Genomic DNA, 22,909 nt, shown 5'->3' with positions numbered 1-22,909 from the left:
GCAGAGCGATCAGATTCACTTAGTTTAATCAGTACACCTGATGGTTGTCTTCCAACTGATCCTCCCCCTCTCCACCTCTTTCTCCTCCTTTAAGATGCTCCTTAAAACCTACCGCTTTGACCAAGCTTAGCTTTTGGTCGCATGTCCTAAAATCTTCTTATGCGAGTTGTTTTTATTGTTTAATAGCCTGATTACCCTTCCAATGAAATCTCGCTCGTGGTGGTGTCCATGTCTTTACTTTCTTCTTCACAGACAGTCAGAGATCAAAGGACTTTTTAATGCAATGCATGCAAGTCATTTTTTGATAAGCTGACAAATTGTTTAGTTTCTGGGAAAACAACTTCCATTTAGCATATTAATTATCTTTCACCTTTTTTAAACTCAGGAGAACGCACTTTGCTTAAAAAAATTAATAACTTTTATTTTCAAATCTTTACTATGGAAAAATAGTCAAAATAATTCTGAATCATGACAGGAGGCTTCCTGGAAATTATGGCCCCAAATTAGGACCTTAATTATGTACTGCAAAAATTGATTAATTTACCTTTGGAATCTATTCCTTTCTTGGCAAATTGCTTTGCTGTCAGTATTAGTTGCTGCTTGCAGGGTTAGTGAATTACAAACCTTAATTATAGATAATCAATAAATGCTATGGTTCCCTGATTCGGTAGTTTAAAAACTCACTGTTTTTTCCTAAATTGCTTCCCATTTCTATCTAGGACAGGAAATTATCACCCTCCTCCTCCAACTTAATTCCCTGGATAAGCCAAGAATTCCACCAGTTTACATTACCAATATACTGAATCATTTTGTAAATTATGGAAAGTATCTGTTTCCTCTGCTGCAAAAGCTATTGATAAACAAACAGCATGTAGCTAAATGGCTAGTGGAAAGTATTCTCCACTGCAATAGCCTTATGGATAGTGAGCCCAAGGGTAGTGTGAAGGCTTACCCGACACAGTCAGTGACCGTGTTGGGGGCTTCACTCAACGATGTACCCATTGAACTTGTATGGAAAAATCACTCATTCACAAAGCATTGAATTTGGCAGCTTCTCAAGATCTCGCCTTTGACAGATCTGTTCTGTTGGTTTGGTGCTCAGCCCCCTTTACAGAGGCCTCCCTCCTGAATTTTACTGCTTTGATATGCTCCTCTGGTGTACAGATTGCAGAAAGAGGAATTATCTACCTTTGATAGTATGTTCTTCTAAATATATTTACACTGCTGTATCACAACCATCCCCACATGCTGTCCATGGGGTTTTTGATTTTAGAAATACAATTTACTATTTTCAATTTTATGCTAAGTATTCTCTCGCGGTCAATGTCACTGGTCATAAAAGTGGGCTCTGTGCCCCTGTGATCTGCGGTGGCCCTTTTTCTGCCCAGTATCTATTCAAATATTTATGACCCAGGGATCACATAGTTTGTGGACACTATATGAATCTAATGTAATTGAGGTAGAAAGTATTTAACTAATATAGTATTGATCCAGACTCTCGGGGAGAAATTTGGTATCGCCCCGTTTGGGGCGCTAACTTTTTTTTTTAAATTTGGTTTTGTGCTCCAGGAAGCAGGTGGAGTGCTAAATCAAGAACTCCACTTCCTTCCTGGACCACAACAGGCAGCAGGCAGGGCGGTAGGTGTGCAACGCTGCACACTGGGCCATGCAGCGCTGCCACGTTGGAAGGCTCCATCCCTCCCTTAAAGAGAGAGGCCATCGCTGCAGGCTCTGCAAGGGCAAAACTTACCTGGTCTCCGATGGCAGCCGTGATTCGGCCCGATCAGCCCGATGCACTGCAGGAGAATGCTGGGCTGATCAATTGCTGGCGAAGGGAAAAAAAAACAAACAGCATTTCACTTTTTTTCACTTACCTCAGCCACCTCACCTTTATGTATTGTCCCCTAAGTGCCCGGCCTCCGGATAAACGCCTCTTGCAGCTGCCGGTGTTTTTGCCCGGCAATGCCGCAGGGGGCAGAACTGAAGTTCGGACGGCGATGACGCCACGATCTTGGGGCGAAGGAGATCGGGACGCAATGCCATACCGCAGCTGCAAACCTCCCGCCGATATAACGGGAGTTGATCTTCTCGCCGTGCCTGGTCGGTAAGTGATTAGTGCCCTGTTAGCACCACCCGATAACGGGAGGCGCTAAAGTGCCCAATTTCTAGCCCCTGGGTATCTTAGAAGGCAACAGATGTTATCAACTGTCATCTACAATAAACATAAAGCATCAAGTTCAATGAAAAGCACTGAATTCCCTGTTTTAATGTTTGGAAGATTTGTTTCTTTCAAAAGGGTATTGAGAAAAGATGGCACAGGAATAGTGTTATTTACCAATGGTTTGCTACATTTTTATATTGTCCTCTCTAACATTAAGTTATTAATTACTGCTAGAATGGTCACAAAGCTCTTTGCCTTTTGATCAAGGAGTTGTCTAGTAACTTGTAATTTGAAGTCTTTTAGACGAACATACCTTTCTTAGCTTGTTTTAGTTGTGGAGAATTGTAATTGTTTAAATGTTTAAAATGATATATTACAAAACTCTCAAATTTCTGTTGTTCTGCAGTAGTTCAGTACAAGAATATAGTTGTGTAGTGCTTCAGTCTTAAAAATAATATACTTGATCAGCCAATATACTTTGATTTCCATTAACACTATGAGCTCTTTTAAAAGGCTTTTAGTAGACATGTTTTAAAACAAAAGTAATAGATCAACCTTTGCTTTAATGTTTCAGGGTCATGTATGCTTTTTTTCTATGGACATTATTAGCAAGATCTTTTTTGGTATACTTCTGCAGACCATGAAACATCTGGATCCTTGTGAATTATATGTACAGTGTAAATGAATGGGTATTACTCTGAACACATTTTCTATTACTATCAAGGTAGAACTTCTGGGAGCAGTAACTTGTAAGTTGTAGTTCAATGCTGGTACACTGGGAACAAGAAGAGAGAGAAGTAAAATAAAAGAAAGAAAAGAAAGTCTTGCATTTATATAGTGCCTTTCACGACCACCGGACGTGCCAAAGCACTTTAAAGCCAAGTACTTCTAAAGTGTAGTCGCTGTTGTAATGTAGGAAACTAGAATATTTTGTTCTAGTATTCTGCAACATTCCTCCACACTAGGACTGCTCTATAAATGCAAGTTATTTATATAAAAAAACCTTTTGTGACACATTTTGAGTGAGCTTGGAAATGCTCTATGGCAAGGAGCTATATGGAAATAATTGTTTTTAAAACAGCCCAGTTTTTTTTCTGCATTTAGATTGGTTTCTCTAATTGGCATAGAAAAACACAGGAGAATGAAACTGCAACAAATATACCTTCCTTCCCCCAAATACACACAAAAAGAATCATGTTCTTTGGCAGATCATGAATTATTTAAAAATCTATTCCCTACTTTTTGGAAAGTTTTCTTCATGAAACTTATTCACCACATGCTGTGCATTATTTCCCAACCTAGATGTTGGGTCGATGACCTGGTGCTTGGCTTCTGCTAAAGAGTCTTAAATGGTATCGCTTAAGAGGGAAGAGAATGGCTTGGGATAGTGCATCCCTGTCCTCTTTCTGGCCCCTCCACCAAAGAAGATACCTGGCCCAGATAGCTTGGCAGATAACAGGATCTACCACTTCCTGATGGTGTTAAATACAGCAATGTGCTGCTGATTTAATAGGCTTTTAATTCCCTCCTCCCACCTCCACAATACAATTATTTTTGGTTCTTAGCATGAAATACAGTTTTAATTACTGTGCTATATTTAAGTACAGATATAAAGCTAGATTCAAAGTATGCACATAATTTTAAATTGATATCTAGGTATTGATATCTCAGTCAGTGCGTACATTCTGAGAGTCTAGAACTAGGGGCATAGTCTCAGGCTAAGGGCTCGGTCACTTAGGACTGAAATGAGAAATTTCTTCACTCAGAGGGTTGTGAATTTTTTAAATTCTCTGCGCTAGAGGGCTGTGGATGTACAGTCTAGGTATATTCAAGACTGAGATCAATAGATTTTTGGGCACTAAGTGAATCAAGGGATATGGGGATAGGGCAGGGAAGTGGAGTGGATGTAGAAGTTCAGCCATGATCTTAATGAATGGCGGAGCAGGCTCGAGGGGCCCTATGGCTTACTCCTGTTCCTATTTCTTATGTAACAGACGAGTTTTAAATTTTAAGATCGCATGTCTTTAGCCTTGCACATCATCATCTTTGTCCAATTTCACATCTTTTTTAGTAATAAAACTCTTACTGGTAGTATTAAAGCATTACAGGTGAGTGGAGTAATATTGTGTGTTCTGGTGGAGGATGGGGCTAGTGGACATACATGCTATCCTACAAAACTAGCAAAAGCTGATCAACTGCATTAAAAAAAGCTGACAGGCCAAAAACAGCTCTGAATTTAGGCCATGATACATAAACAGGGAATTAGACTGAAAGTTCAGTAGGACATGGGCTTAAGCTGTAGCTATATTCAACTCTTCTTGCAAGGGACAAAATCTAAAGTACTCAAAAGTACAATGTGCAGCAGTGGTTTATTTGGAAATTACTGAAAGGAGATATGGATGCAGAAAGCCTGAGTTTTAGTTTCTGGGGAGGTCTGAGAGCATTTCCCCCTGGCATCTTCCTTCCCCCCCACCTCAGAGAACTTTTGATTTTTGGACACATTTGGTGCACTTTTTATGGCATTTTCAAACTTGCTGTAATTCTGTTTTTCAAGTAAAGAATAATTTATCCTGAAAGGGTCACAGACATTAAAAAAATGAAAATAAATAGTTTACAAGATCCACTTTCTATCACTGGAAATCTAACCCCTGATTTAACAAACCTACAATATCCAAACCGGCAGTGCATTCTACATTTACAAGATAAAACTGGCTCACTGTCGCATCAGTCCTTTTCCTGGACTCGATGGCAGGCCAGAGCCAGGTAGGGGGTTACTCGATTGTGGATATTCTGATTTAATTACTTTAAACAAACAATTTTTAATTTTACGTAACTTTGAGGGCTAAGGCTGAGTTGATACCATTTGAACCCAAACCTTGCAATTGAGTTCTGATTAAGAGTCAGAGTGAAACATTAACCTGCCTTTTCCTCTTTTAGGTGTTGACCAAACTCTAGTGCGTTTCCAACATTTTTGATTCTTAAACCTTTAAAATATGATGGTAGAAATTATTGTTGTGTTAAATGTTTGCTATTTAAACAGAGACAGAAACCTATTTAAAATCAACAACCAACCTGACCAGTTCTGACAGCCTCCAGCCCTGTTGTCTAACTTATTTGATTGGTTCACGCCACCAATCCCAGATTTTAAAAAGATTTTTCTCGTGAAATGCTGACAAGCTCACACATGTGTTGAAATGCTGACTGCAATGGTTGGCATGTATGAATGTATCAGCTGTGAGCAGCCAACAGTGTAACCATGACAACATTCTGGACATACAGGAAGTAGTTCCTATTTCAGGATTGCTAAATTATACAGAAGCCATGAAAACTGGTAAAATGAAAGATTTCTTTTTTTGAGATGAACTGTAGCTTATCAGCTCTGGCTAATATCGAAAGAAAAAAGTGGTGAATAAAATACCAGTCTTCACTGTTAGTACATTACATCAGTTCTTAGCAGGAACATTAGATGAAAATAGTGTGCAACAGCAGAAAGTCCCCCCTTGAGGTGACTGGTGAACAGAATGCAACCAGCAGTTGATATTTGGTATCCCACAGAAATGTACTGCTTCTGTGAACCAATCTCAGATCCCCACTGATACTGTCTGTTGTGATGTGTGCAATGAATTATTGTTGTCTTCCTGGTTAAAAGAGGAAATGTAGCAACGAGAGGTCTATTTGGGGACATAATAAACAATTAGAATAAAAATACTTCAAAAATACAAATCTCATACTTTCGCTTTAGCAATGAGGTGTGATACAGTAGCTGAAGCGATTTAATTCTTAACTCAAACAGAATGTCAACGGTGCAGTTCATCACTTAAGCTTGCTTGCTTTTAACTTAGTTCAGTGACATTTCAGCTGGGCCTTCTACTTTGAGGACACGTTGAAAATTTTCCAGCATGCGTGGAGGGGGGTGAAAAAAAGGCCATTGTTTTCTCTTCTCGCCACCCCCACGTAAATCAGACTTGCTGCTATAGCGTCTAAGGAAGTGCATTGGCAGCAGTCATTGAAGTCCATGACCCTTTCTGTGCCATCCTAGTGTTTGAGGTGGATCCACACTGGCAGGGGCCCACAAAGAAATAAAAGTAGAAACAAGTAAGTTTTTTTTATAATCAGCAGATACAAACCATTATTGACATTGCCAAGATACATTACTTTGCTAAATCACAAAATATCACTGTTAGTCAGCTGTAATAATAGTGATTTTTCTTTGTATATCAAACCTAATCTATTTCTCTTCCAGGAATTACTAAGAACAAAACTGAAGTCTTTTAAGAGCTATATAAGAATCAGCAGTCTACCAGTGCATCATTGTAAATGTCAGTGTATATTTTGTGATCTAAAAAGAATGATTTCACCCTCATGTAATAGAGGAATGTATATGAAGAAAATGTACAAGAAGTGCAGGTTAGGTTGATTTGGCTATGATAAATTGACCCTTAGTGTTAGGGGATTAAATACGTGGGGTTACGGGGATAGGGTGGGATATGTGTCGGTGCAGGCTCGATGGGCCGAAATGGCCTCTATCTGCACTGTAGATTCTGTGATTCTGTGAAGAGAAAAGGCTATTGCAGTCTAATTAGACGGTCTCAAATGCACAGTTTGAAAGCTCTCATGTAAGGGTTGAGCAGATATTATATTTAAGCGGAATTGTTTAGTTTATGATGAGCAGCATACTACAAGGATGGGCACAGGATCAAGATCGGATCACGTATTCTGATCCAGTTGTGTCAAGCAGAGAGCCTGAGTCGAGATTGCAGCATTTCACAGCAGGGCGAGGGGAAAGTCAAAGGGGAGGGATCACACTTGCAATGATGCTTCCAAGCAGCCAGTTGTTTGGGTGGTTGGGCAACAGCCTGAGAGTAGGCTGTATATCTGTCCTTTCAGCCGCAATGTGTCTAGCGAGGTGGAGGAAGAAATATGGAGTGATGGTATTGTGGTAGAGGGAGCTAATCCAGGAATACACCCTCATGGGGGGAAAAAAAGTAAAAATAAAAGTTGCTTAATTACTTAGTTGACTATTTACTACAGAATTGGCAAATTGGGGAAAAAGTAGAGTTGGTGACGAATATAACTTTCAAAAAGTCAAATATTCTGTGCTGGAATGATGAAACCTACATTCTTTAACATCTACATTTAATGCATAACACTGACAATCAAGAACAGGAAACTCCTTTTGGTAAGGTTAACGTCCCAGATCAACCTTCACAAAACCTGATGTAGGGTTATTGCTAACTGCTAGTTGTAAATATTTCGCAAAGACTCAGCTTGCTGTTTGTTTATGTAATGCGTCCGGTATTGCTGGTTCCTCACTAGCTTCAACACTAGATCATAAATGATTAGCACAGTTATTGAGAGAAATCTGTAACTTACATGATTTTCTTTATATTCAAAAAGTATATTATGTAACAACTCCTTTAGAATTCTGCACTGTTGGTAAAAAGAGAACAGTGGACTCTCATAATATATTTGCCATGATAATTTACGAATTTACTTTTAATTTTGAAAAGATCCCTTTTATAATAAATAATGCGACTCTGGACAGATTAATTACAGTATCATGGTGATGGGAGTATGATTGGAATCTCCTAATTAGGTTTGTTTCACATGCTGTCAGTCTGTATATTTCATGCATCAATTCACAAGGAGAGGGTACATTGTTCCTGATGGAAAGGCGTTCTCAGCTAGGATAAGCCAAGCGTTGTTGCTTGTCACCAGAGCAACAGAGAAGTAAGGCAAGGCAAGCAGGAAGGAAGAGAAGAAAAGTGTGTTGGGCCTTGGCACTTGTTCTGTTTCCACTTCAACGGTTAGAGATGGTGATTAAAAAGTAAAAATGCAGCAGTTACATCGTACCATGCCCTGCTGCCAGTAAGGCGAGCAACTCACTTTACCGCACCATTTTATAGTCTGTTAGCATTTTCAAAGCACAGCTGTTGCCCACAATAGCCTTTTTTTCCCAAATACAATGAATAAAAGAACTACTTTGCAATCTCTGCCTTTGCAGCCATTTTAACAATCTCACTTCTACAGCCTTGTAAACCCATCTGCAGAAAGGGAGAAGAAAGAATGATTTAATACCATGTTGTTCTGAAATGCAGTTAGCTGAGAAATTTGACCCTGTATTGCACTTAGGAAATCTAGTCTAATGTTTTTTTCAGAAATGAAATGGATACACCGGAGCTCGATGTGACAATAGTAGTAAAGAATGGAACAAGTAATTATTTTTATTACAATATCTAATCTACTGATTTGGATGTATTACCAAATAATGCACTTTGCTTTCCTTTTTAACTTGATGAAATGGTCATCAATTTAAAGAAAATACTTCTGAAAATGCCAATAGATATATAAGCTGATTTGCCAAGATGAAAAGATAGACCATGGGTGTGATGCGATTGTAAATGCATTTAAAAATGTTTAAGATAAACATGACCGTGAAGAACTTTAGGTGATTGCATTGTCGTTTGCAGAACAGCATACTGCATTGCACCTAACCAGTTACACTGATTTACTATTTTAAACTAAGCCGGAAATCACTAATAGCATTGCTGAAGAAGAAGAATATTGCTAAATAATCCTTCAGGGTAAATGTTATGATATTTGATCTGTTCCTGGCATGGATTAATTTGTTAATGGTGCTATTGCCAGAGAAAGAGGAACTCATACACAATGATGCTGCAGGGGTGGCTTTTAGTTGTAACTGTCAAATGAACAGCTATGTATCTAACCAGAAATAGAATGGGTAACTGTGAAGAATAGGTTAACGACCCTGATTAACCTCACTCCCGGTATCTACGCTCTAGTTTATCTGCAAGAAATGTTGTAGTCATTGGGCGATCTGTGGACCTATTGTAGAGAGGAGTGTATAGCTTGGCTATTAAGAGTGAACATCCTCTTTATGGCTCCCCTAATGTTTAGTTTCTTTTAAAATATTTTATTAAATTATTCGAGCTGAAAAAAGATTTGAAAAGAAACCTGTTAGGAGAGCTATATGAGTCTACTCTGTTTATTGTGTTCCTCTCTTTCGCTGCTCTCGACAGTTGATTAGTGTACTCCTCATTCCAATAGAACCCAGAATAGCCACCAATTTCTATTATCCACTGAGGAAGAGGCATGTGTTACTCAATTAGTAATACACTTGCTCTTCAATAGAACAATACTGTTGTAAAGATTTATAAAATTATCAATATTCAGATCTGTTAAATTAATAGAAATAGTTGATTGAATTCTGATTCACCATAATACTAATTTGCAATGTACTTTTTAACAAAATTATTATGCAGAATAATTCTGAAGCAAAGCAACTAACTCAGAACGCTAACTGAGAAATGCGTCCATTTTTTCTGAAGTTACAGAAAGTCAATAACTTAAGGTTTTCTTATTAAATGGTAATCCGATATTCTAGTAAATACAATATGATCTCACTTTGTAACGTAGGAACAATGGCGTGCGCTGTCGAATGATTGTCCTCTATAGTCAGTAATGGCTTGTTTCAGGACTGCCTGTCTAAAGATCTTCATGCATTATCAAAATGGACGTGTTTTGTGCAGTAATGGGTTTTATTGTCAAATTAGGCTGTAATTTAGAGTGACTGATGTGTGAACTGAACTGCTGATTAGCTAACTGGGACCATGATGTACAAAAACTGCAGATTGTGAAAATCTAATAGCTGTACTACTTCCTTCCAATGCTATTGAAATGAACACAAAAAAAACAGAATTTCCTTTTTACCTTCATAATTCCACTTTATACTATACAGCATAAATGTGCTCCGGGGACGTGGCCAGTTGGTCTGCATTAAGCATATTTAACACGGTTAAAACTGTATCAAATTGGTTTGGACTTTAGTTACATGATGAATATGACTTCCTGCAGCTCATAATAGTTAAAGCTGCACTGCTTCACAATTGCTCCATAATTAAATTTTTTCTGGAACTCAACTAAAGGAGCCTACCTGTTTTATGTTTAAAAATCTGATTTTGGCAACAGTAGTCATGAAGGTATTTAGGTTTCCTGTACACTTCAGAAACATGCAGGTTGTGTATTTTTTCACACCCCTAATCTCTGCTCTTTACCTTTGATTTTATAGCACACAATCCTGTAGTTTATGTCCAGCACAATGAGGAGTAAAATAAAATGAGTAAGCAGAACAACTGGTGGGAACTTTTCCAGTGGTTTGATAGTGAAGAGAACATATTTGATTTCATTGTTTAACCTCAGCAGGAATATTACCCATGTTATTTGCAGTAATTATTAAAAGGAATGGCACACTTTCTTGAATGCGAGAACACAAGTCTCAGTCCTCTGATGGATACTTCATTTCAGCATTTACACTAATGCATTCCTTAGTCTAGTCCCAGACTCGTCTATCTCCATATCAGCTAAATTAATGGTAAGCCAGTTGCATTTAATACTGTCACGTGCTGATTAGAAAGGGGGATCAGACTGGGAATAGACAAGAACAAAAAGCTGAAATGTGCTCAACCTGCTCACATTTTATGTAACGGGAGTGAGAACACTATCCCATGTAGAACAATAAATACATGTAGCAAGTAGGCAACTTTAAAGAAAAAAGATAATGTGTGTTTCAGAGCATAGAATTCAGTGTAGAACCTAAATCATCAAAACATTATTACATTTTAGGAAATGTTTTTGGGAGTCCTCAAGTTAATTTCTTACAATAGCAAAGCACTGCGAATGCTGGAAATCTGAAATAACAACAGAAAATGCTGGAAACACTCAGCAACCGAGGATTCCCCTCTACTGTGGTTGACATGGCCCTTGACCGTGTCCGTTCTATTTCCCACACTTCTGCTCTCACCCTTTTCCCTCCCTCCCAGAACCACGATAGGGTTCCCCTTGTCCTCATCTTTCACCCCACCAGCCTCCACATTCAACGGATCATCCTCCGCCATTTCCGCCACCTCCAACGTGATCCCACCACCAAACGCATCTTCCCCTCACCTCCCCTTTCAGCATTCCGAAGGGACTGCTCCCTCCGCGACACCCTGGTCCACTCCTCAATCACCCCTTCCCCTTCGCCCGGCACCTTCCCGTGCAAGCGCAGGAGATGCAACACGTGCCCTTATACCTCCTCCCTTCCCACTGTCCAGGGCCCCAAACACCCCTTCCAGGTGAAACAGCGATATACTTCTTGTACTTGCAATCTAGTGTACTGTATTTGCTGCTCACGATGCGGTCTCCTCTACATTGGGGAGACCAAACACAGATTGGGCGACCGCTTTGCGGAACACCTTCGTTCAGTCCGTAAGGGTGACCCTGAGCTTCAGGTCGCCCGTCACTTTAATTCTCCGCTTCACTCCCACTCGGATCTCTCTGTCCTCAGCCTCTTGCGTTATTCCAATGAAGCTGAATGTAAGCTCGAGGAACAGCACCTCCTCTTTCGATTAGCAACTTTACAGCCTTCCGGACTCAACATCGAGTTCAACAACTTCAGATAATAATCCCTGCCCCCATTCTTCAGGCTGTATGATTTTGCCATCCCCATTTGCAACATTTTATCTTTCCTGCCTCCGACCTTAGCACAGAATGTCCTTCAGTTCCTTCCTCCCCTCCCACCCACCCCCCCCCCCCCCCCCCCCCCGGCTCTGCACCTGCTTAAAACCTGTTCCATCTCCAGCTCCTTCCAGTTCTGATGAAGGGTCCCAGACCTGAAACGTTAACTCTGTTTCTCTCTCCACAGATGCTGCCTGGCCTGCTGAGTGTTGCCAGCATTTTCTGTTGTTACTTTAATTTCTTAGAACTTAGCTTATTGCACTAGCTTATTGCACCATTACATTTAGGATTTTCCTTCTGTAGATTTGAATATTTTTTCTTGTTTGTTGACTGTGAAACATGCATTTATACAGCGCCTTTCATGACCTCAGGACATCCCAAAGTGCTTTACAACCAATGAAGTACTTTTGAAGTGTAACCACTGTTGTAATGTAGGAAATTTTATATTTCAAAATGCTTCAGATTGTTTGACCAGTTCTACTTTTTGGCCACTGACACTAAGCAGTCAGATATTAGGATGGAAAATTGCATGCAATAATTAAAAATAATTTAAACAAGAGTTATTTAATCCAAGGCTACATAAACCATGTTGAAACTAGCCAACTGTATTCCTGTATCCCCCAATGGAAGCAGTGAAGGATAGAAATAACTAGTATGATGAAGCCAAGCTAAAACAGTCAGTGGAATTAAGAAGAGCATAGTACAAGACTGTAATAATGATGGAGGAAGGGCTACCATATATTTGAAACATCACAACACTTTCCCTGCCCTTGTCACATGTGTTAACATGGCTCATGGGTTGCACTCTTGCCTCCAAGTCAACAGTTCGTGGGATCAAGCCCCTCTTCAGGATATAGGCAGATAATCTAGGGTGACACTAGAGTGCATTACAGAGGGAGTACTGCACAGTCAGACTGTCTTTCGGTTGAGATAATAAACAAAGGCTCTGTCCACCTATTCAGGTGGCACTATTCGAAGAAGGGCAAGAATGTTCTCCGTGTCCTGGCCAACATTTTCCCTCACCCATAAACCACCTAATCAGATTAACTGGCCATTTATTTCATTATTGGACCTTACTGTGTGCAAATTGGCTACCACATTTGCCTACATGGCAATGATGACCACTTCAAAAATAGTTCCCTGGCTGATGATTGCTGTGGGCATCCTGATGACATGAAAAGTGCAATATTGTTTCTTAATATATGTTAACCAGTGAAGAACAGAACTTAAATTGTTCAGTCAGTGGAAAGTTGCAGCATTAGTAACTGCACTCCTTTTAAATAATTGTTCCTAATTCAAGCCTGCCGTTGATGGTTATTTGGTGTCAGTGGCGTCAGTTGCTCCTGTAAGCGGTCTGAGCATCTAACCTTTATGGAAGCTGACTCACACTGTTCTATACCGACTTCTACAACAGCAGGACCTGGGGGTGTAACAATAAAACCACTTGGTGACCTGAAGTGGATATCTGTGTCCTTTGCACATATATTTCTTTAATTTCTCTGAAGGCAAAACAAGTTAACAGTAGATGATATGATGCTTAATTCAAATCATTAACCTGCTTTAATCCACAGTAAGGTGGACATGCAGCACAATAGCTATGGTCAGATTAATTAATTTAAATAGATTCAACTTATCTCCATGCAATAACATGAAAATAATGAAAATGTTATGCTGCCTCGCTTTTGTGGGTCATTTTCCGTGACTTAAACATACCAATTCCTCTGTATCCTGACTTTTTTAGCCTGCCTTTCCTATTGTCTCTTTGCCTCAGCTGCAAAAACGAGTCTGCTTTTTAGGTGTCCAATTCTGCTTCATTTCCTGACTTTTCACAGTTAGAAAGAAATCAAAAACTTTCCATCACAATGGGCATGAGATGTCCATTAGCTACGGAGACAAGCCACTGAACTGCTTATTATTTACAGTCTATGAGGCAACAAGGTCAAGGTTAGGTACTTAGCATTAGGTTCAGACCCCGCTTTTGTTTCACTACAATGTTCGGTCCCTACAGCCAAAGCACTTCGCTTCTAAAACACAACATTAAAAGTAACTTTTTCCAAATCCTTTGTGGAAAAATGGTCAAAAGATCCTGAAATGTGAAAAATCACACTTTGGGATCGGATGAAGTAGCAGTCTTTTTAGTTTCCCTATTGTATTAAATGGATGAGGATAAAATTAGACTAATCTGATCCTATCCTGTTCTGACTGCTATTTTCAAGTGGTATTTATACCACGTGTGGCTTGTTCCTCCATTGGGTTTGTTGTAATTGTCACTGTGGAAATCTCCCACTGCATGAAACTATCGTTTCGCAGATCATCTTATTCCCTATTTCCTTAATGCTCTTCTCTCTTTTTGTCGATTTCATTTCTGTCTCTGACTTTACTTTGATTTTCAGGCCATTTTTGTTTGTTTTCCCTGTCGCTGGTACTTCCTTAATATTGATTTCATTCTCTGCCTCCTCGTAGTTCTCTCTGTGCCAATTTCATTCTCTTTGTCTTTCCAAACTGTCCATTTCGCTTCCACCTATTTCTGTTCTCAACTATTCAGGCAGAACCTAGACCTTGTATTGAATACAGCACTGTACATCCCTCCACCCAATGCTCGGTCTAAAATACTTTGCAGAGGAATTTTGTTTAAAATTACAGAAGCATTTACTTTTTAACAATTTCATTAAACAACCTTTATATAATGTGGCACAAAGAGAACAGTGATAATTCACTTTAAAAAAGAGTGGTGGTAGACTATTTCAATTGGCATTCAGCTCATGAATTATGTAGTCTGATATCATACGGTATGGTTTACTTCTATATTAAACCCCCATTTCTGATCTTTTAGTCATACAGTTCAGAACCACTTATACAGCAGCTGCTAATTTACTTTTGTACCACATCACAAGCTGTTGTGTGTTATTTGAGGCCATGCAAACAGTTCAAAGATACTTGATGTGTCTTTGTTGCAAAACATACTCCAAAATGCTGATTTTAATCTCAAAGTAAAACAAAGCTATTTATTCTGTGGTAGTGTGAGCTACGGTATATGGCCAGAATTTTCTCATCCTGGCGTGGTCCATAGTCTTCAACATTAAGCTTCAACTCAGCACAGTGCTTAGCATTAAAGACCCACACTTATCGTTGGTGAAACTACCCTATTGGGTTCACTGTGAGGACTGGTATTGCACACTGTAAGAAGCATGGTAAGATTAATGACATTTGGCAACTCCTTGGAGCGAAAAACAAAATGACTTGATGTCACGTGGCGCCAACAATGTGGAAAATTGCTTAGGTATGTTCTGTCCACAAAAAGCAGGACAACAACTGCCCTATCAGCCTACTCTCAATTATCAGCAAAGTGATAGAAGGAGTCATCAGCAGCGCTTTCAAGTGGCACTTACTCACCAATACCCCGCTCACTGATGCTCAGTTTCAAATGTGCCAGGATGGGCAAAAAAATGGCAGCTTTGCCAGCGACACTCTCATCCCGAGAATGAATGAATGAACAACAATCTGGCATCAAGTCAACGCGATTAATGAATTCTAATTACCCTTTCGATGCATCCTCTAAAGGCATAAATATTTAAATTATAAAGTGATGATATAGAAGTTAAAGATAATTTGTTCTTCCTATGTTGGAAGGAGATTTTTGGTGCAATAAATGATAACCAACCAAAAGTTTATCATCCTTGATGTTTTATTTCTGCACAAAGATTTATTTCTTAACCTTGTTACTTAAGATATGAATTGGTCCATTGTGGACCAGAACCTTTATGCAAAGTACATAAAAGCATTCATTGGGAAAATTCTTGTGCATTTTTATATGTTAAGTAGTGCAAACTCTCAACTACAATCCGCACCATTTAAAAAGAAATTATCAGGCAAATTCTTTACTTTACAAATGCTTTACTTTTAGAATTTGCCTGACAACTTTTTTTTACAATTACTTTTTGTCAGATGATTCAATTGAATTGTACATTTGTCACTGTTGTAGTCTTGTCATAGCTCTAAGATGCAATTTACTGTGTGTGCTTTTGGTTTCACGCAACTAGACAAGTAGCACTACTAAATGTTGTGTGAAAGTATCATTTTGGCATGTGCTGACATTATCAGCTGATAAAAACTGAAATACAGTAATCTTTTTGTTGCATTTTTAATATGTTAGCTTCAAAATGCAAACATTATTCATGTGTTCACTCAAGCATGTAGGGAAAAAAATGAAATTTCTATAATCCCATGTTCAGCTAACCATCTGTAAAATTAACTGGGGCAAATGAGGTTTCTTTCGTGAGATTGGAAGCTGACTCGCAGATTAGAAGCCTGGTGCAAGTAATGCTGTCCATAGTTCTCCTGGGTTTTTAACCATTTAATTACCGTTTCACACCGCATTGCCTTATTTCAGAACCTCTGGTGCTAAAAGATTAGATTTAATTTTACTTTACTTTTAGAATTTGCATTATGGTCATGGCTAACGGAATACAAAGAAGTTCTAAGATAGTACACAGTACAGTTAGTAATAACAAGTGCTTTAATTAATGTTAAACTATCCCACTCTAGGGAAGAACTTGTACCTTCGGTACTCTAATAACTTTGCCAGTTACCTTTACCAACATGTACAATGAATTTTATACTCCGCCAATAGGACACAATTAAGGATTTACACTGAGATATGGCAAAAAAACATCTATTAACAGATATTAGTGCGAGGTCTCTCAAAATCTTTGACATTTTAGAAAGAAAGAATTTGCATTATATAGTGCCTCATATTTCTCAGGACATTGCAAGTGCTTCACATGCAGTGAATTACTTTAAAATGAAGTAATTGTTACACAGGCAATTAATCTCATTCATTGAGATTATGGCCTTTGTTAATTACAAAATTTGTTTACTGAGAATACAAGCAAAGTTCTGTGTTTACAAGCTTACATTAATTTTTTAAAAATCTGCATCTCATTTGAAAATTAATCTTTTGCTCCTGATTCATGTCAACCACTCTTCTAAAACTTTGTTGCTTACAGTTTGATAAACTGTTTTAACTTTGATTAACTCATTTAATCTGCTTTATAGCTGTTGTCCCCAGTTTGTACGGTTTAATTTTTTTAGTTGTATTTCTTTGATATCTGACTGCCAATATCAGCAAGACTGTGTTAAAATCAAAACTATATATATATATTGATTTACTACATCTTTTTTCTGCATTCTTTAAATCTGTTTGTGATAGCACATTGTGTTCTCAACTTTAAAAAAAGGCAGATTAGAAAAATGCTCCAACAATTTTAACTATATTTTCCTTAAGTTAAACAATTATCTGATCCAAAGTCGTATCACAGACACAGCACCATACCAAGAAGTTTTAGTGAACATAAATTCAAAAACAAAATGCAAATATATGCCAAGGGCCACACTCTCGATGCTGAAAAATCCATCACTATACTGCAGAACGACAGATGACAGTTATACCAAATTCCAGTGGACTTCTGTCCAGTACTTCCAAACCTGATGACCGCCCCCCATACTTGCTGTGCTGAAAAACATTGGACTCCCATCTTCCCTCACCTCCTCCCCCTGCAGTGCTGCCAAACTCATGAACCACCCTCCAGCAATTATTGACTCAACTCTTCCCACGTCTGTTGCTGAACCCTATGATGCCCCCTCCCACCACCATGCTGCTCAATGCTAGGTACCTAACCAGCCTTGCGTACCACTTCAAATAAAAATGAAGTGCATAAGTGAAGAAAAGTATAATTAAGGCCTAAATTACAATTTATTTTTCAACAGAAGAACAGAATTGAGGAATTTGATATATTCTGACTTTAACACAGTTGCTTAAATTGGCAGTTAGGTATCAAAGAAATACAACAACAACAAAATTGTGAGTCCGTGGCCTTAATTATACATTTCTTTGTAACCTCTGACTCTACTACTCTAATGCTGTCCATGCTGGCCTGTCAGTCTCCACCCTCCATAAAGTTCCCACTTGTGCAAAGCTCTGCCATGTGGGTCCTGTCCTCCACTAAGTCCTGTTCACCCATTGTCCATGTCGTTATTGATCTGTACCAGCTCCTAATACCTCCAGCATATCACATTTAAATTCCTTGTCCTCATCTATAACTTCCTCCATGGCCTTATCCCACTCTACCTCTGCAATGTCCGTCAGCCCTGAAGCTGCTTCCAAATGCTTTGTTCCTCTGACTCCAGTCTTCTGTGCACCCCTCCCTTAATTAAAACAGCGTATCCTTCAACTCACAGTGAGCATTGCCACAGGAGATCCACTGGTGTTACCTTACTTTGGTCTTGGGAAAGAATTTGTTCCACAAGTTTCAGAATTCAAACTTGACATTTGAACTCCTGTATTTGATTTATAAAAAAAAGTGCTGGTCTGTTTTCAGTATTTGCATCAGCTGCAGGAAGCCTTTTCTTGTAACCAATAGTTATTTTCTGTACCTTCCATTGTCAGACAATCAAAGGAAAAAGTCTTTAGTGGCTTGAAGAATTGGTAAATCCAGGAATGCTAAAACATTTAGCTCCCTTTGTGGTAAAACTTCTGAAAAGCATGTTCCTATTGGCACTCTCAGCAGGCAAGAAACTTCAAAAGTATTGGTTTTGAAAAATTAGGCCAAATCCTTTTCCTAGGTGACAAATCTACATTCACATCAATGTTCTCTCTTGAATTTAAAGATTGCACCAGATTGACAAATCTAAGTGCAACAAGGAGGCTTGTTCCAACAGATTAGCTTCTCTAAGTCAACATAGAGGCTGGTTAGACAGTTATGCAACCAGTCCTAATGCCAGGAAATAGCAGAACTTGCAAGTGACTGTCTGTATCAGAAAAACTCTCGACCGCTATCTTTCCACTGTTAGAGGGTATGAGAATAAGGCATTTCTGGCCTGTGCTACTAAGCTTTCAAGCTTCCATTTGCTAGGCACAAGAGCCATAGCTTGATGACTACAAAAGCCTTGGAGACTGCAATAGTGACTGCTGCATTCTCCAGTTTAAAAATCCAAATGTTCATTCAAATCCAAAGGACGATTGGCAAATCTTTCAAAAATGTGTTTGAAAATGCAATTTTCCTAGATAGGGAGCTCAGGTGCTTTTAGATACTCAGGGCAGTGTTTAACTTGAAGGTACTCAGCAGGCCAGTATTGACTTGTACTAGACTAATTTTGTGCCTCACTAGATGGACCAAGAAATGTAGTGAGAACCCTGCAAGTCCCTACATGAAACACATCATTAATTTTTATTGAGAATGTCATGCAGTCAGCCAGGCTACAATTAGACAGATGTTGATGATTCTGCCATCCCCATTTGCAACATTTAATCTCTCCTGCCTTGCATTCTAGCACAGACTATCCCTTTAGTTCCTTCCTCCCCTCCCCCACCCATTTTCCCTGCCTCTGCACCTGCTTAAAACCTGTTACATCTTCAACTTTCCCCAGTTCTGATGAAGGGTCACAGACCTGAAACGTTAACTCTGTTTCTCTCTTCATGGATGCTGCCTGGCCTGTCATGCATTCAATGTGAACTTGAGATCTACAAAGGAAGCCAAGATAGTGTATAAGTTTCATCCAGCTCAATCAATTCTCAGATTTTTATTTCTACTCTAAGATGAAATATAGACACCATTCTGTGGCTGTTGGGCTCTCTTGTATCATGCCACTCAACTGTTGGAAATAAAACTTTGGATATGACTGTCACAGAACAAATGGATTGCTTTTTGATTAGTAAATACTTTGTGCAACTGACCGGGAGATCTCCTCTGAGAAGATTTAGAGTTTTTTTTTTACAAATATAGTTATACCCAGGTAGGCAAGTTTCAAACATGTACAATTAGATTAAATTCTAAAGTAGCTGCATGGAGTATTATATACATCTCTGCCAAACATTGTTATTTGGATCTGGCTCCAAAGAGATGCAGTTTGGCAGATCTGTGATACTATCTGCCTTGGGCTCCAACCAGACAGATTCTCCTTTTTGAACATGTGCCCCTCTGAGAGAATTATGAATGACATATGAAGGATCAAAAAAGGCAGATTGCTTACTTTTAGGTAATGTAGCCTTTGTTCTTCAAATTAATTTGATTGCCACATACTAAATATAGCAAACTTCTTCCCGCCAGACCATGTTCTTCTAGTTTTAGCTGATTTCCCCAGTTTAGATTCTCTGCATTATGTTGGAAGCAATATCTTGTTTCATTTCTTTGGGGCACAGTTGCCTACCCTTCCCCATTTCCCCAAGAGTCCCAAACATTGGTTAATAATTTTAAATTTTATTAAAATAATTTTGTTTAAATATGGATGTGTGCTTTGAAGGCTGTGGTTATGTCTGCTTAATATATGGTACCTAACATCCTATGGTTGGGGGCGGGGTGGGAATTACAAATGGAATAGAGCACTTTAGTAATTTTCCATGTTGGTTTGCAGTTTATACTCTTGGTATAGATGAGGAATTGCAAACCATAGACCATATTGTGGTCTAGATGGGACAAAGTTATCTGCAGATAAACTGCTGCTATTGCAGTGAATTGGAGAATAAGAGAATGAGAAAAAATGGTATACTGGATATGTATTCTGACACATCTCTTGCAACTGATCACTTACTATTGATTGAACAACAAATACTGAATGATTAACTTGACACTTTTGTCTGTCTATATCCTGTCCTACAGAAGTGATTAGTGATATTATTATCATTAAATGTGCTTTTATCTTTGATGTTGCCGCACTGTGCATTTTGGCTTTGAACTATAAGCGGAAAAATTAAATATTACATTCAAAGCAATAAATGCACATTTAAATAGAAGTTACACCGTTTGATGATTTCAGGTATACAATTAATCATTCCAGTAATTGTATCCAGCAAATGTCCTATAATCAAACTAATATGTTTGCAAGCACAGCCCCTCCTTATTTTCTTAGTCATACAGCATTGTGCTCGACTGCTGTTGCTCACCTTTTCTGAGATCAGTAAAGCTTTCAAATGGAAATTGAAATGCATGCCTTTCTTTTAGGATGACTGACTGTTACTTTTGCTCAATACTGTATATTGCACTCATGGGATTTAGAGGTCACTCTACTCTTGGGAGTAAAGAGTTGATATGGTATTATAACACACCAGCTCTGATTTCCCCCTCACACACTGTTAAAGTTAATGCTTAGCTTTTTTCACTGCTGTCCGAGCTTAGAAGGCTTGTCTGTGTAGTGGAATAAAAGGAATGTCCATGATTTTGCAAACACTAGTCAATGGACATCAAGCTGCAGCTATATACTGTAGTGTGTTTGGGGCAGTCAGTGCTAGGACAGCATAATGACTTTCAACCCATAAACACATTTTTCCTTTCTTGGATGGTAAAAAGGGAGTCTATAAGGCTGTGCAAATTAGATAGAGGAAACACTGAACGTACTGTTGTGCAAAGAGTAGACTATAATCAGATTTTTAAATTATGAACAGACATTTTTCTCTGCCAAGGCAAGAGCTCAACAAAATACCTTGATTGGCAACCGCTTTTTCTCTAAATGGGAAGGGGGGGGGGAGTTTGAGCCTTTCCTTAGCAAGGCACTGTGCTTCAGTTTTTCCCCTGTAGTTATAAGCCTATGTTCTCTGGAAGCGATATGATATTTCACTTCTTACATGAAACAGACTTTAGCAAGTCATTAAGAAGCATATTTTACAGAGTTTTCTGCTCACCCAACAATTCAAATAATTGTATGAAAGTTTGGTTAACCGACCTGTGGAAGGTGAAAATTAGCTGAAATGTTTCGCTAAGTACAAAATTGCAGCTTTGTGTGCATTAATGTGGACCATTAGAGTGTATCTAATCCTAAAAACACTCCGATCAAATATAGTAAATTGTGATCGACTTTTTTTTGTTTAGATGTTTTCTCCCTCTCTAAGTGTTCTCCACCTCTAATTTCATGCAGCATTCCTTGGAGTCTTCCAGTATCACTCTTAGATTACTAGGAGATGTGTGAGAATAAACAGGTTGACTTACCAAACAATTTTTTTTCTCTCTCCCTCTGGGAAACTGTCTTCTTTAGTCCACCTGGCTGAGATCAGGAATTCACAAAATGTCACCTTATGGGGAATCGGGAGTAAATCTATATTTTATTATTTGGCAGTACAGTGCGCCACCAGACCACATGCTATTCAACAAGTCACGGTCCGGTTTTTTCACACTTTTTATTGCAAATGTACAATGCAAAATGTTTTTAAGTTAATCTTATCCATGTTGGCAACATTTTGGTTGTAGATTCCATAAAAATCAAACAGTGCAAACACCGACTATATTTATGCCGGTAATATGAAGTATGATGGATGATTTATCAGACTAAATTGCTAAAACCTCTATTTCAGCTTAGTGGCACGTTTTTCTTGCAACACCTACATGGCTAAGGCTATTTCTCTGAGCCTTCATACTGGATGGGTCATCTCTCCTTTTTCCAGTCACGTTTCATTAGGAGTTTTGAAGAAAAGAAATCACAACTCTCACATTACCTCTCATTATTATTCTGAACTGTGGTCCTGCGAAAATCATGGAACTCCACAGATACTCAAAATAACAAACAATTCCTGACCCTTAAAGAGTGTTAAACTGGTGTTGTCTACTATCTGCCTTACAACACTGCTGTGTTATGTATGAATCATTTTAGTTTTAAATGAAGGTGCAGTATATGTGATGTGCTGACACATTGATTCATCTGTCCAATTTAAGGTCTGATGGTTAACAGAAGATGTTTCTATTTATGGTGTAATGCAGCTAAATTTTTTAGCTTTCAGGCGTTGTTGCTGTGGGGAAATGAAACTTTATAACCTTGGCTATTGTTCTTAGTTTACAAAACATGATGGCCAGCAGAGGAAGCAGGATCACACTCAAGGTGAGTACAAGTGAATGAGAATGGACTGAATTTGCTCTTTTGAACCCCAGTACCAACCATATCCTCAAGGATTAAAAATTGAATTACATTATGCGCAATCTAGAGGTGTACTCCAGTGACCTTATCAGTTTCTGCAACTCTTGAATCAACTAGGAGTGTGAAAATTGTCTGGGATATTTCATCAAAAAATCTCTCCCTCATTACAAAGAAGCATCTATCTTTCACTTCATTCTTCAACTTAGCAGCAAGGTGAAAATTAGGAGTTTTCTGTGTCGGGATTCATATGTCCAATTTGATGACACAGTATTAAGTACAGTCATTTTATAATGTAGCTCCATAGAAAAGAACATTTGTTTGCAGAGACCTTTAAAA

At 38.6% G+C, this 22,909-nt stretch overlaps 2 protein-coding genes across 8 annotated transcripts in view; one reads left to right on the top strand and one right to left on the bottom strand.

The window, feature by feature from the left end:
* Nucleotides 1-22,909, top strand: part of immp2l (inner mitochondrial membrane peptidase subunit 2) — a 741,977-nt gene that overhangs the window by 379,269 nt on the left and 339,799 nt on the right. The gene's annotated exons all lie outside the window — the stretch shown is intronic.
* LOC147106216 (leucine-rich repeat neuronal protein 3-like) overlaps nt 1-22,909 on the bottom strand; it is a 46,221-nt gene that overhangs the window by 12,688 nt on the left and 10,624 nt on the right. Inside the window, exons 2-3 of one of the 5 annotated variants that reach the window (XM_086009116.1) lie at nt 21,655-21,737; nt 19,124-19,196 (exon numbers count right to left, since the gene is read on the bottom strand). The exons of 1 other annotated variant lie outside the window; for it this stretch is intronic. The gene's annotated coding sequence lies outside the window, so the exon portion shown is untranslated. The remainder of the gene's footprint in view (nt 1-19,123; nt 19,197-21,654; nt 21,738-22,909) is intronic. 3 more of the 5 variants (XM_086009118.1, XM_086009117.1, XM_086009120.1) reach the window with 3 other exon arrangements.

The sequence above is a fragment of the Somniosus microcephalus genome, chromosome 16, assembly GCF_052327205.1.
Source record: "Somniosus microcephalus isolate GS21.2 chromosome 16, FLI_Smic_1.0, whole genome shotgun sequence".
Lineage (NCBI taxonomy): Eukaryota > Metazoa > Chordata > Chondrichthyes > Squaliformes > Somniosidae > Somniosus > Somniosus microcephalus.
The sequence above is the reverse complement of the archived record's forward strand: the minus strand, read 5'-3'. Positions and strand labels throughout refer to the sequence as shown.